Here is an 11,766-nt window from a genome sequence, read left to right as displayed (position 1 = left end):
TGGTACCTATCAAGAAGATTGTTCATTTCTTTTAGATTTTCCAACTTGGTTGAGTACAGATTTTTAAAAGTATGATCTTATGATTCTCTAGATTTCCTTGGTTTCTGTTGTTATTTCCCTTTCAGTTTCTAATTTTGTTGATTTGAGTGTTCTTTCTATGTCTTTTAGTTACTTTGAATAAGGGTTTGTCAAGGTTAGTAATTTGCTCAAAGAAGAAACTGTTTTTTAAATATGTGCATAATTTTGTATGTTTGTTTCTATTTTATTGATTTCAGCTCTGAGTTTGATTATTTCTTGCCCTCTGCTCCTTTTGGGTGTAATTTACTTTCTTTATTTTATTTTTATTTTTTTGCTCCAGACCTTTAAAGTGTGCTGTCAAGTTAATAGTATAGGCTCTCTCCATTTTTTAAAACATAGGCACTTAGTGCTATGAACTTGCCTCTTAGAACCACCTTTATTGTGTCCCATAAGTTTGGGCATGTTGCATATTTATTTCAATTGAATTCTAGAAAGTCTTTTATTTCTATTCTAATTTCTCTCTTGACCGACTTTTCATTCTGCAGTGAGTTGCTCAGTTTCCATGAGATTGTAAGCTTTCTGTTGTTTCTGTTGTTGATACCCAGCTTTAATCTGTGGTAGTCAGATAGGATGCAGGATGTTATTTCAGTTTTCTTTTATCTGTTGAGACTTGCTTTGTCCAAGTATGCAGTCAATTTAGAGAAAGTTTCATGAGGTGCTGAGATGAATATATGTTCTTTTGTGTTTGGGATGTTCTGTAAATAGCTATTAAGTCCAATTGGTTTATAAAATCAATTGACTATCATTTCTTTCTTTCTTTCTTTCTTTATTTATTTATTTATTTATTTTTTCTTGATTGTCTATCTGTTGGTATTGAAGTCTCCCAGTCTCAATATATGAGGGTCAATACGTGATTCAAGATATACTAGTGGTTTTTTTTTTTAATTGGGTGCCCTTGTGTTTGGTGCATAGAAGTTAAGAATTGTAATGTCCTCTTAGTGGATTTTCCTTTGATGAGTATATAGTTTCCTTCCTTTTCTCTTCGGGTTAGTTTTTGTTTGAAGTCTATTTTGTCAGATACTAAATGTCTACACTGTCTTGTCTGTTAGATCCATTTGCTTGGAATCTTTTCCCAAAATTTACCCTGAGTGATGTCTATCCTTTATCTTAAGGTGTGTTTCTTAGATTGCAGCAGAAGGGAGGATCTTGTTTTTGCATCCATTCTGTTAATCTATGTCTTTTTAATTGGGAGGTTGAGACCAGTGATGTTGAAAGATCCCAATAAGCAGTGTTTGTTAATATCTGTCATTTTGTGGTTGTGGTGGTGGTAGACTATTCATTTATTTATTGGGTTTTCATGAGTGTAATTAACCTACGTGGTTTTGATTTTTCCTTCTAGCACCTTGGATTTGTAGATAGATATTGTTTATTTTTTTCACAGAATGTCTTAGTTTCTCCATGTATGCTCATTGAAATTCTTGCCAGGTATAGTACTCTGGGCTGGCATCTCTGCTCTCTTAGAGTCTGCACAACATCTGCCATGCCCTTCTGGATTTTAGTATCTTCGTTGAGAAACCAGGTATAATTCTAATAGGTCTGCCTTTATATGCCACTTGGTCTTTTTCCCTTGCCACTTTTAATATTCTTTCTTTTGTGTGCCTAGTAGTGATTTGATTATTTATAGGATGGTGAGAATTTCTTTTCCTCTTGAGTGTATTTTGGTGTTTTATATGCTTCTTGTACTTGGATAGACATGTCCTTCTTTAAGTTAGGGAAGTTTTCTTCTATGATTTGTTGAAAATATTTTCTGTGTCTTTGACCTAGGTTTCTTCTCCTTTCTCTATCCCTACATTTGGTCTTTTCATAGTGACCCAGAATTCCTGGATATTTTGTGGCAGGAGGTTTTTAGATTTATCACTTTCTTTGACTGATGTATTCATTTCTTCATGTCTTTAATGCCTGAGAGTCTCTCTTCTGTCTCTTATATTTTGTTACAAAAAACTCAGAAGCTTGCCTCTGTGTTTCTAAATATTTAATTTCCAGATTTCCCTCAATTTGGATTTTCTTTATTGGTTCTATTTTCATTTTCAAGTCTTGAACATTTTTTCCATTTCCTTCCACTATTTGTTTGTGTTTTTATAGATTTATTTAAAATATTTATTCATTTTTTCCTTAAGGACCTCCATCATATTCATAAAGATTATTTTAAGGCCTTTTTCATGTGCTTCAGTTACATTTCAATACTTGGGGTCTCTAGTGGAGACGTATTATCCTGGATGTTATTGTGTTTTTACACTGGTGTCTAAATATCTGGGGTTTAGAAGATTGTAATTCTAGGTACTGATCTATGTTCTTGTCTTTGTTGGGCAGGTGTTTTATCCCTTAGTTTCTTTTCCTCTCTGATTCTTAGGAGAGTGTGGTGGCTGTGTGTTGCTTGGTAGGAAGTTCTTTTGGGATCCTCATTACACGTGGCTACCATGGCTTCTGAGTGAAATGTGTTTTTAGGTATTGGGAGCTGACACTTAGGAATGAGAATGGGACTGAAGGAGTCGACAGGAGGGAGTAGAGCTTAGTCCCCTGGAAACGGAGCAGAGAGTGAGGAGAGGCTACAGCAGGTAGTCTTCTACAGAGCTGGGGAGACTCGGGGACTGGATTTGGAGTAATGGAGAAAGAGGTGAACATCTATCATTAGCCTATCTGCTTCCCTGGATGTGGCATATGGATTCCCAGGGAGTGCCTGCTGGAGTTAGGGGCTGGGATAAAGTAATAACCAGGGAAGAAAATTAGGCAAGGAAGACCTGTGTGACCCACTGAAGATGACGGCGGGGGAAGGGTGGCCACAGTAGGTTATGCACTGAGAACGGGGGATGAGAGATGGGGTGTTAGAAAGGAATAAGATGAATGATGGCATCTACAATTAGCCTACCTGTTTACCTGTCTGGAGGCAATAATAGTAATTTCTTATATTAGAAATGCGTTTCCTTAGATAGTATTTCCTTTAATTATCACAGTTCTAACTATTCATTCTCATCACGATACCACCTAAGAAGTACTAAGATAAAAATAGAGAAAAGGTCTATCCGCAGCACAAAACCAAAACCCAACAACTAGACTCACAGACGTATGACCAAGTAGTGGCAAGAAAACTTGGTCTAACTTATATTTTACCATATTGTCATGTTTGGATGGTGAGAGCTCCATGAAAAGAAGGATATACCAAATTAGGCTCCAAAGCTTTAGACCACGATGAAAACAGCACCATTCAAATGGTATTCTTTTTGTTTCTGACTGGCTGTCATGGAGCATCTACTATATCCCAAGTGGCACAGCCTATTCTGGTTTATGGAAAGGAAGATAATATGGATCCTGTTGTTCCAGAGCTTAGAGAAGGAAAGGAATTGAGATGTGAAAGGATAATGGTAGTGTCATCACATCTTCACTAGCTACTGTCCTCTTCTTTACTAGAAGGACTTCACCTTGTTTGGAATAGCAATATATCCCATAGTCAAGAGATGAATCATGATTATTTTAGGCTATTGAAGTACTCTCATTTCCCTTTGCCAAATCTTCTTTTTCTCAGATTCCCTTACAAGTGGTCATAAGATGAAGTTCTGTCCAAAGAAACATATAAGTGGAAATCTTTTGGAATGCTTCTATGGAAGATTTTATGGGGATTTCTCCAGCTTGATGAGAAAACCTTGCACTCTTGGCCATTTTTTCACATAAATGTGTAGATGCCATGCCTGCAGCTGTAGCAGCTACCTTGCAACCATGAGGCAATAAAAATGAAAGCAAAAAAGCCATATATTTGAAATGAAACAAAAGAATAGAAATAATTTAGGTTTTTCCATGACATCATTAACACATTTCTAGACTTCTTGATGAATAAGAAGTAGTCCTTATTGTTTAAAACATCCCTAAGCTTTCTGTTTCTTAAAAAATAATAGAACTAACATATACTAACTAATATCAACATTAAAGAAATTAGAAAGTTTACATAAAAATACCTTAAATATCATATACCAACAAATTATATATAATAGAAGGGGTAAATTACTAGAAACATAAAACATACCAAAACTGACTCTAGAAGTAGTAGAAACTCTCACAAATGCCTAAATTTGTAATAAAAAACTAACTTAAACTAAAACTCTAAACAATGAAAAGCCTACAACACTATGGTTTCATTGGTGAATTTTAAAAATTACTTAGGAAGAAGGAAACTAATTTTTTCAAACTCTTTTAAAAATAATAAAAGAAGAATGGATATTCTTAATTATATAAAGCCATAATTACCCTGATACCAAATATTTTGATGAATGTAGATGCAAAACTCCTAAAGAATAGAATGAAGAAGAAAGTCACATGATTATTAGAATTGATGTAAAAAATAAAAAATAAGACCATTTGTCAAATTCCAAATTTGTCACTAAATTAGAGCACTAAAAATATCAGAATAAACGATAAGCTCTCAAACATGTTAGAGGTCATATATGAAGAACACACCAAATGCTTTCCTAACATGATAAACAAGACAATAGTATCTGCTTCCACACTGTTCTTCATCACTACATTGACAGTTCTACTTATAACAAAACAAAACGAAATAAAACAAAATTACAGGAGAATGAGGAACACTTTTGCAGACTGCTACAGTCTTACAGAGAATAAATATTTCATGTAAAAACTAGTTTATTAATGCTAATAAATGCTGCAATTACAGGACGTTATAATCAACATGCAAAAATAATTTGTACTTCTCTACCATGAACAATCCAAAATTGGACACAGAAATAATTTTTTATCATCTGAAAGGTTCTGTTCCTCTAATTTATGTCCTGAAACCTAACTACCAAAGTGACTTCAAAGAATGTGAGTGAGGCCTTTCCAAGGTAGTTAGATCATGTGGTAATGGCTGTCAGGAATGGGATTTTCATTTTAATGGGAATTACTTTAATTATAAAGGAGACTGCAAAGACTTTCCTTGCTATTTCTTGATGTCAACATATTCAATGGCATATCTATTGGACATATGCCCTTATCAAACACCAAAGTTGTTGTCATCTTGGACTTCACAGTCTCATAAGGGTAAGAAATAAACTGGTTCAAGATCTATGCAGTTTATGGTATTCCTTCATAGGTGCTTAGGCTGAGTATAATATAATTACATTTCTAATACCATTATAAAGAATGTAATCATTAGGAATGAGTTTTACCATATACACAGAAGACTTATATACTAAAAAACATAAAACTGCCAAAATAAATAAAATACAAGTAGTCTTTTTCACTGCCCCTTTCAGCCTCTTCTTCTAGCCTATCTCCATTTCCCTGTGATAGCTAACAACTCACAGAAACACTCTTCACCAGGGACAACAAGAAGGTGGGCAGAGGGCGGAGCTTAGGCAGGGAGAAGGCAGAGACAAGGCGGGCAATAGGCGGGGAGCAGGCAGGGAGAGGGCTGGGACAAGTCCGGCAGAAGGCGGGCAGAGGGTGGGGAGAGGACGGAGTGTAGGTGAGGAGAGGGCAGGATGAAAAACAACAAAAAAAGTTGAAAATTTAAAAAAGAAGAGAAAAGTTGAAGAGAAATAAAAAGAAGGAAAACTGTTGATGAAAATTAAGAACAACAAGAAGGTAGGCAGAGGGTGGAGCGCAGGCGGAGAGTGGGGGGGGGGAGAAGGCGGAGACAAGGCAAGCAGAGGGTGGGGAGAGGGCGGGCAGAGGGCAGAGCATAGGCGGAGCATAAGCGGGGAGAGGGCAGGGAGAGGGCAGAGAGAAGGCAGGATGAAAAAACAACAAAAAAGCTGAAAAAATTTTTAAAAGGAGAAAAAAGTTGAAAAGGAATAAAAAGAAGAAAAATGGTCATGAAACTTAAGAAGAGGAAGAAGGCGAGCAGAGGGCAGAGACAGGGTGGAGGGTAGGCAGAGAGTAGGTGGGCAGAGCACAGAGAGAAGGCGGAGAGAGGGCCGAACAAGGCGGGAAGAGGGTGGGGAGGGGGCAGAGAGTAGGCGGGGAGGGCGGGGAGAAGACGGGGAAAGGGCAGGCAAAGGGCAGGGCGTGGCCGGGGAGAGGGTGGGTTGAGGGTGGGAGTAGGCAGAGAGAGGGCGGACTGGAACCCTGTGTCTACCAGCCAGGATCCCTTCCTCTGTCTGGGAAACGTGAGTGGATGCTGGCGTTTCAGAGTCAGCAGTGTGGCCAATTGTTCTCTTTGCAGTCACTGAGCTCTGGGTACTCAGACTCCCTGTGTCCTGGGTGCTGCCATCTTGGAATGAGACCCTGTATGCTCCTATTTTCTGGCAGGTCTCCACAGGGAGACCTCTAGAACTGTAGACCAGAGGCTGGGACTGTGTCTCTGGTATCTGAGAGCTATCCTTGGGAAAGCAGGAGGAGTCTGGTGTCCAGAGGCTGTAGCCCTGTGTCCCTGGAACTCAGGAGTCATGTTTGGGTAGGCAAAAGTCACCTAGTGACCAGAATCTGGGACTGTGTGTTCCCTGGATCTGAGAGCCATCCACTGGGGGACTGGACCTGTGTGTCCCTAGCTCATGGAATGCCTCCTTTCATCCATGAATTACAGATGCTGGTGTTATAGAGTCCACAGCCCAGCCATTTGCTTGGTCTGCAGTCTCTGATCTGCTACCCAGACACTGGGTGCCCTGGGCTCCACCATCTTGGAGTCTCTCCCACTTTGCAGCTTTTAATATCCTTTCTCTGTGCTGTGTATTTAGTATTTTGATTATTATATGTCATGAGGAATTTCTTTTCTGGTGCTGTCTATTCAGTATTCTGTCTGTTTCTTATAGTTTTATAGAAATCTCTTTCTTTAGACTGGGGAAATAATCTCTGATGATTTTGTTGCAAATATTTTCTGTGCCTTCGACCTGGCTTTCTTCTCCTTCCTATATACCTATTATTCATAGGTTTAGACTTTTCAGTGTTGAAGATTTCCTGGATGTTTTGTACCTGTATTAATTTTTTATGTATTTAACATTTTCTTTGCCTGAGCTATTTATTCATTTCTTCTAGCAACGTGCAATTTTTTCTCTTCCATGTGTTATACTCTGTTGTTGAGGCTTACCTCTGAGGTTTTTGTTTGACACGCTGAGTTTTTATTTCAGTTTGGATTTTTTTTTTTAGTGATTATATTTCTTTGTTAAATTCTACTGCCATGTCTTTAATTATTTATTCATATCATCTTTATGGCCCTTGAAAATATTCATAATTGTTATTTTGAAATCCTTGTGCTTCAGCTAACTTGCTTTTCCCAGGGCCCATTGCAATAGGGTTGCTTATTTCCAGAGGAAGCACATTGTATTGGTTGTTCATGTTTGTGCTTCTGTACTGGGGTCTAGGCATATATGATCTTGTCTTTATTGGGTTAGTGTTCTGCTCTTTGGTTACTGTTGACCAATCTGGGTCCTAGCCAAATATGGTCCTGGGCTCTGTTAGTCCTAACATAGTGTGGCCTTTGGGCATCTTCTTTTTATTCCTCTTCAACTTTTCTCTAATTTTTTAAATTTTTTCGCCTTTTTTATTGTTTTTCATCCTGCCTGCTCCACACTTCTCCCCGCCTATGCGCCACCCTCTGCCTGCCTACTCCGCGCCTACTCTCTGCACATTCTCCACCTTCTCTCTGCCTATGCTCCGCCCTCTCCCCTCCCTCTGCCCGCCTTGTCTCCACCTTCCCTCCACCCTCTCCCGGTGCTCTCCCTGACTTCTCCCTGCCCTCTCTCTGCCTACACTCCACCCTCTGCCTGCCCTTTCCCTACCCTCTGCCCTTTTTGTCTCCACCTTCTTTATGCCCTCTCCCCACCTACGCTCTGCCCTCTGCCTGCCTTGTTGTTGTTCTTAATTATCATCACCAGTTTTTTCTTTTTATTCTTCTTTAACTTTTTTCTACTTTTCTAATGTTTTCACCTTTTTTTGGTTGTTTTTCATCCTGACTACTCCCCACCCTCTCCCCGCCCTCTGCCCTCCTTCTTGTTGTTCTTAATTTTCATCACCAATTTTTTCCTTTTTTTTAATTCTTCTTCAAATTTTCTCTACTTTTTAAATTTTCTCACCTTTTTTCATTGTTTTTCATCCTGCCTGTTCCCCACCCTCTTTGCCCTCTCCCTGCGTACTGCCCACCCTCTCCCCGCCCTCTCCTCCTTATTCCCCGCCTACTCTCTGTCCTTTCCCCACCTTCTCCCCGCCTACTCTCCACCAAGCTCCACCTTCTTCTTGCCCTCTCCCCACCCTCTCTCCGCCTGGCTCTGCCTACTCTCCACCCTCTCCCTGTCTATGCTTCTCCTTATCCCCACCTGTGCTCTGCCCTCTGCCCACTTTCTTGTTGTTCTTAATTTTCATCACCGGTTTTTTCTTCTTTTTCTTCCTCTTCAACTTTTCTTCTTTAAAAAATTTTTTTTACCTTTTTTTTGTTATTGTTATTTTTCATCCTGCCTACTCCCAGCCCTCTCCCTGCACTGTCCCTGCTCACTCCCTCCCCACTCTCCACGTACCCTCCACCTACTCTCTGCCTTATCTCTGCCTTCTCTCTGCCCTCTGCCCGCCTTGTCTCTGACTTCTCTCCACCCTACGCTCTTCCTTCTCCCCGCTCTCTGCCCACTTTGTCTCTGCCTTCTCTCTGCCCTCTATTGCCTTCTCTCTGCCTACTCTACACCTTGTCCCCTCCTTCGCTCCACCCTCCTCCTGCCTTCTCTCCGCCCCCTCTTTGACTTCTCTCCGCCCTCTTTCTGTCCTCTGCCCTCCTCCTCTCCGCCTTCTCTCTGCCCTCTATTGCCTACTTTTCATCACTTATCCCTGGCATGTCTGCCTTGCCAGACCGTAGGGGAAGAGGATCCGCTCAGTCCTGATGTGACTTGATGTGCTGGGTTGGGTTGGTGGAGGGGATTCCTCTTTTCTGATGGAGAGAGGAGGGGAGATGGGGGAGGCAGGGAGGTGGCTGGGATTAGAGGAAGGATGGGGCTACCATTGGGATATAGAGTGAATAATTTTTTTAAGAAGAAAGAAGCCTCCCAGTAGTGTTTATAGGTATTGCATAGCTCAGTGAATGAGAATTCAATACATAGAAAATAGTTGCTCAAGATGAGAGAAGAAAAATATAGACTGTCATGTAGAGGAGCATAACATCCCAGAGGGGTTAAATGGTAAGATAAAATATTTTAATTATATAACTAAAAACAAAGTGCAATAAATCACAATAGGACCAAACATTACTAAAAAGTCAGTTACTGAAGAGGTACAGAGGCTTAGAACAGTACAGTGAATACAGATTGTAAAGAGCAAAGTACATAAACAGATAGGTAGGCATAAGGATGGGAGACAGAGAAAAACTATGTACCATTCAATTCATCTGACAAACGTCAGGGGCATACCCATGAGTCAAAGACTTTAGTAAGGTTACAAATAAACAGGTAGGTAACCTGAGAGGTGAAGGATTGGGGGGCATAAGCCCTAAGAGAAACATAAACAGGGTCAAGGGCTAGGAAATATAGTGGTAGATGTTAAATATACACCACACAGCATACATGGTATAAAATTTCTTGTAGAAGCATGGGAGAGGAGGGAGAGAGTGGGGAGAGAGGAGACAGAGGAAAAGAGGGAGATGAGGTGAGCTTGACCTTTTGATATCCTGGGCAGGGGCACACCTAGTGGCAGGCAAGTGATGACATCATAGGTTTCTAGGGAGCCTAGGGACAGTTATGCTAACATTAGAGATGAAAAAATCTGGAAAACAGAGAGATGGGCTTCAAAATGCTGAGTTCAACGTAGCACACAAACATCACTCATATGCTCTCATGGCATCTGCAGTTCCCTACACTGGGCCTGCTCAAGACAGGGCCTGTGAAGAGTTAGTCATAGATTACTGGGGGGCTCTTGGGGCCCAACTCCATCCTGGCAGAACTACTGGCTACTTACAGATTCTAGAACAGCAACAGCCATTGTCTTCGGTTGTGTACAAAACACGACACAGACATGAGAATCCATGCCATGAGTTCCTAAGCCATGTTCGCACAACCTACCTAAACTCACTGAGTCACAAAACTAACTGAGCAAAATGGCATGAATGTGGGGAGCACATTTGTAATGAGGCCTGGGGAAGTACAGAGGTTGGAGGAGGATAAGAGGATAAGAGAGGGCACATACCTGTAAACTCGCTGTTGGGGAGGCAGAGAAAAGGGCTCTGGAGCTTGCTAGCCAGCCAGTCTAGTCAAGGATTGACTATGGGTTCAGTAAGAGATCCTTTATCTAAAACAGAGTGGAGGAATGATGGTGGAAGACATCGAATGCTAACCTCTTGCCTCCACATGCACACATGTACATGCACTCACACTGAGATACTATGAGAGCCAGTTATGGTTTGAGATTTCATTAATGTACCTAAGAGACACATAAAACAAAATGACTTTATCCTGTTAGCCCCTGCTCAAAGCCAGATACTTCCTGAAACGCTGGAAGCTCGTGTTTATGCTTCCACTCCCCAAAAGAGGTTTGTTTGACCCAACCACACTGGATGTGCTTGATCACATGTAGGTGGAAGGTACACAGGCAGGAAATACATCAGAATGTATGCTTGCCCCTGATTGGTTGTAGGTGGGAGGTACCCAGGCAGGAAGTACATCAGTGTATGTGCTTGCCCCTGACTAGACCTTATGGGCTTGCCTTTATTTATTTATTTATTTATTTATTTATACTATGAATGACACTTTATTCAGTCATTTTCTTCACAACTGAAACTCTGGGAATCCTTGCCAGTGAGCTTCTTGTACGCACCAGAAAAGGTTTCCACCTTGTGCTCCGTATTGCTCTGCAGTGCTTTGTCTAAATGACCCTCTGTGAGCCGGCTGCCATCCAGTTTCACACGGAACCTCCTACCCACAATTTCACTTGGGAAGACAAGTCCTCAAGGACGGTGTCTTGCTCTGCTGTCAGGGCGCGGCTTCTGGGGCGCTTCTGCTTTTTATTTCTTGCGGCTTTTCCGGGTTGGCTCGGGCAGAATCCTCCTCTGAGCAATGAAGACCACGTGCTTCCCACTGAACAACTTCTCCAATTCATGAACTAGCCGGACCTGGATTTTCTGGAAAAGGTTTCAGCTGAGAAACTGGTACAAAAATTAGGATAGCTTTCTGACCACCACCAACTTCAGTTTCCGTGGCCGCAGTGATGTTGAGTTCCTGCAGCTGCACCATGGGATCTGAGCTCATCTCCAGCTCAAGCAGCGTCTGAGATGCCAGACTTGAATTCATCCGGTCTCTCGCCAATGGGCTTCACAGTCTTGGCCCCTGAGCTGAACATGGCTTTGTCCTTACAGAGTGCCGGCTTAAAACCAGCACGTTTGCCTTTGTAAGCCTCTGTAAAATGTAACCTGTTGCCGTTTTCTGGGAACCCCAAAATGGCCCTGGCCAGAACTGATCATCCTAGCCAGCATTTTATTAAAGCTTGCTTAAAATTTGGCTCAAACTTTGTGGTACTGATGTTTCTCAGGTTTAACAAAGAGTACACACAGAGAAAAATAATAGACCTCACTCTGCAAACAAATTCTTATCCAAGTCTCTAAATACAACCCTAACAAAACCCATTGGCTCATAATACAAAACAAAAGAGATATGAAAATGAAAGGGGTAGTTGAGAAGAGAAACAGAATTATCAGGAGTGGGAAAGGGACAAGAAAGAGTAACATGGAGTGAATATGATTTAATGAAAACTTCATAATGAATCCTATTTTGTTGTTCGGTTAATATATGCTGA

General features: G+C 41.0%; 1 pseudogene across 1 annotated transcript; it reads right to left on the bottom strand.

Annotated features, from left to right (window-relative positions):
* Window positions 1-10,729: 10,729 nt before the first annotated feature.
* LOC311601208 (small ribosomal subunit protein eS7-like) lies at window positions 10,730-11,313 on the bottom strand (annotated as a pseudogene). The gene has a single exon. The product of its transcript is annotated as a small ribosomal subunit protein eS7-like (transcript).
* Window positions 11,314-11,766: the final 453 nt, after the last annotated feature.

The sequence above is a fragment of the Acomys minous genome, assembly GCF_964271855.1.
Source record: "Acomys minous genome assembly, chromosome: 7".
NCBI classification, from domain to species: domain Eukaryota; kingdom Metazoa; phylum Chordata; class Mammalia; order Rodentia; family Muridae; genus Acomys; species Acomys minous.
Note: the sequence above shows the minus strand (reverse complement) of the source record. Positions and strands in the feature narration are given on the sequence as shown.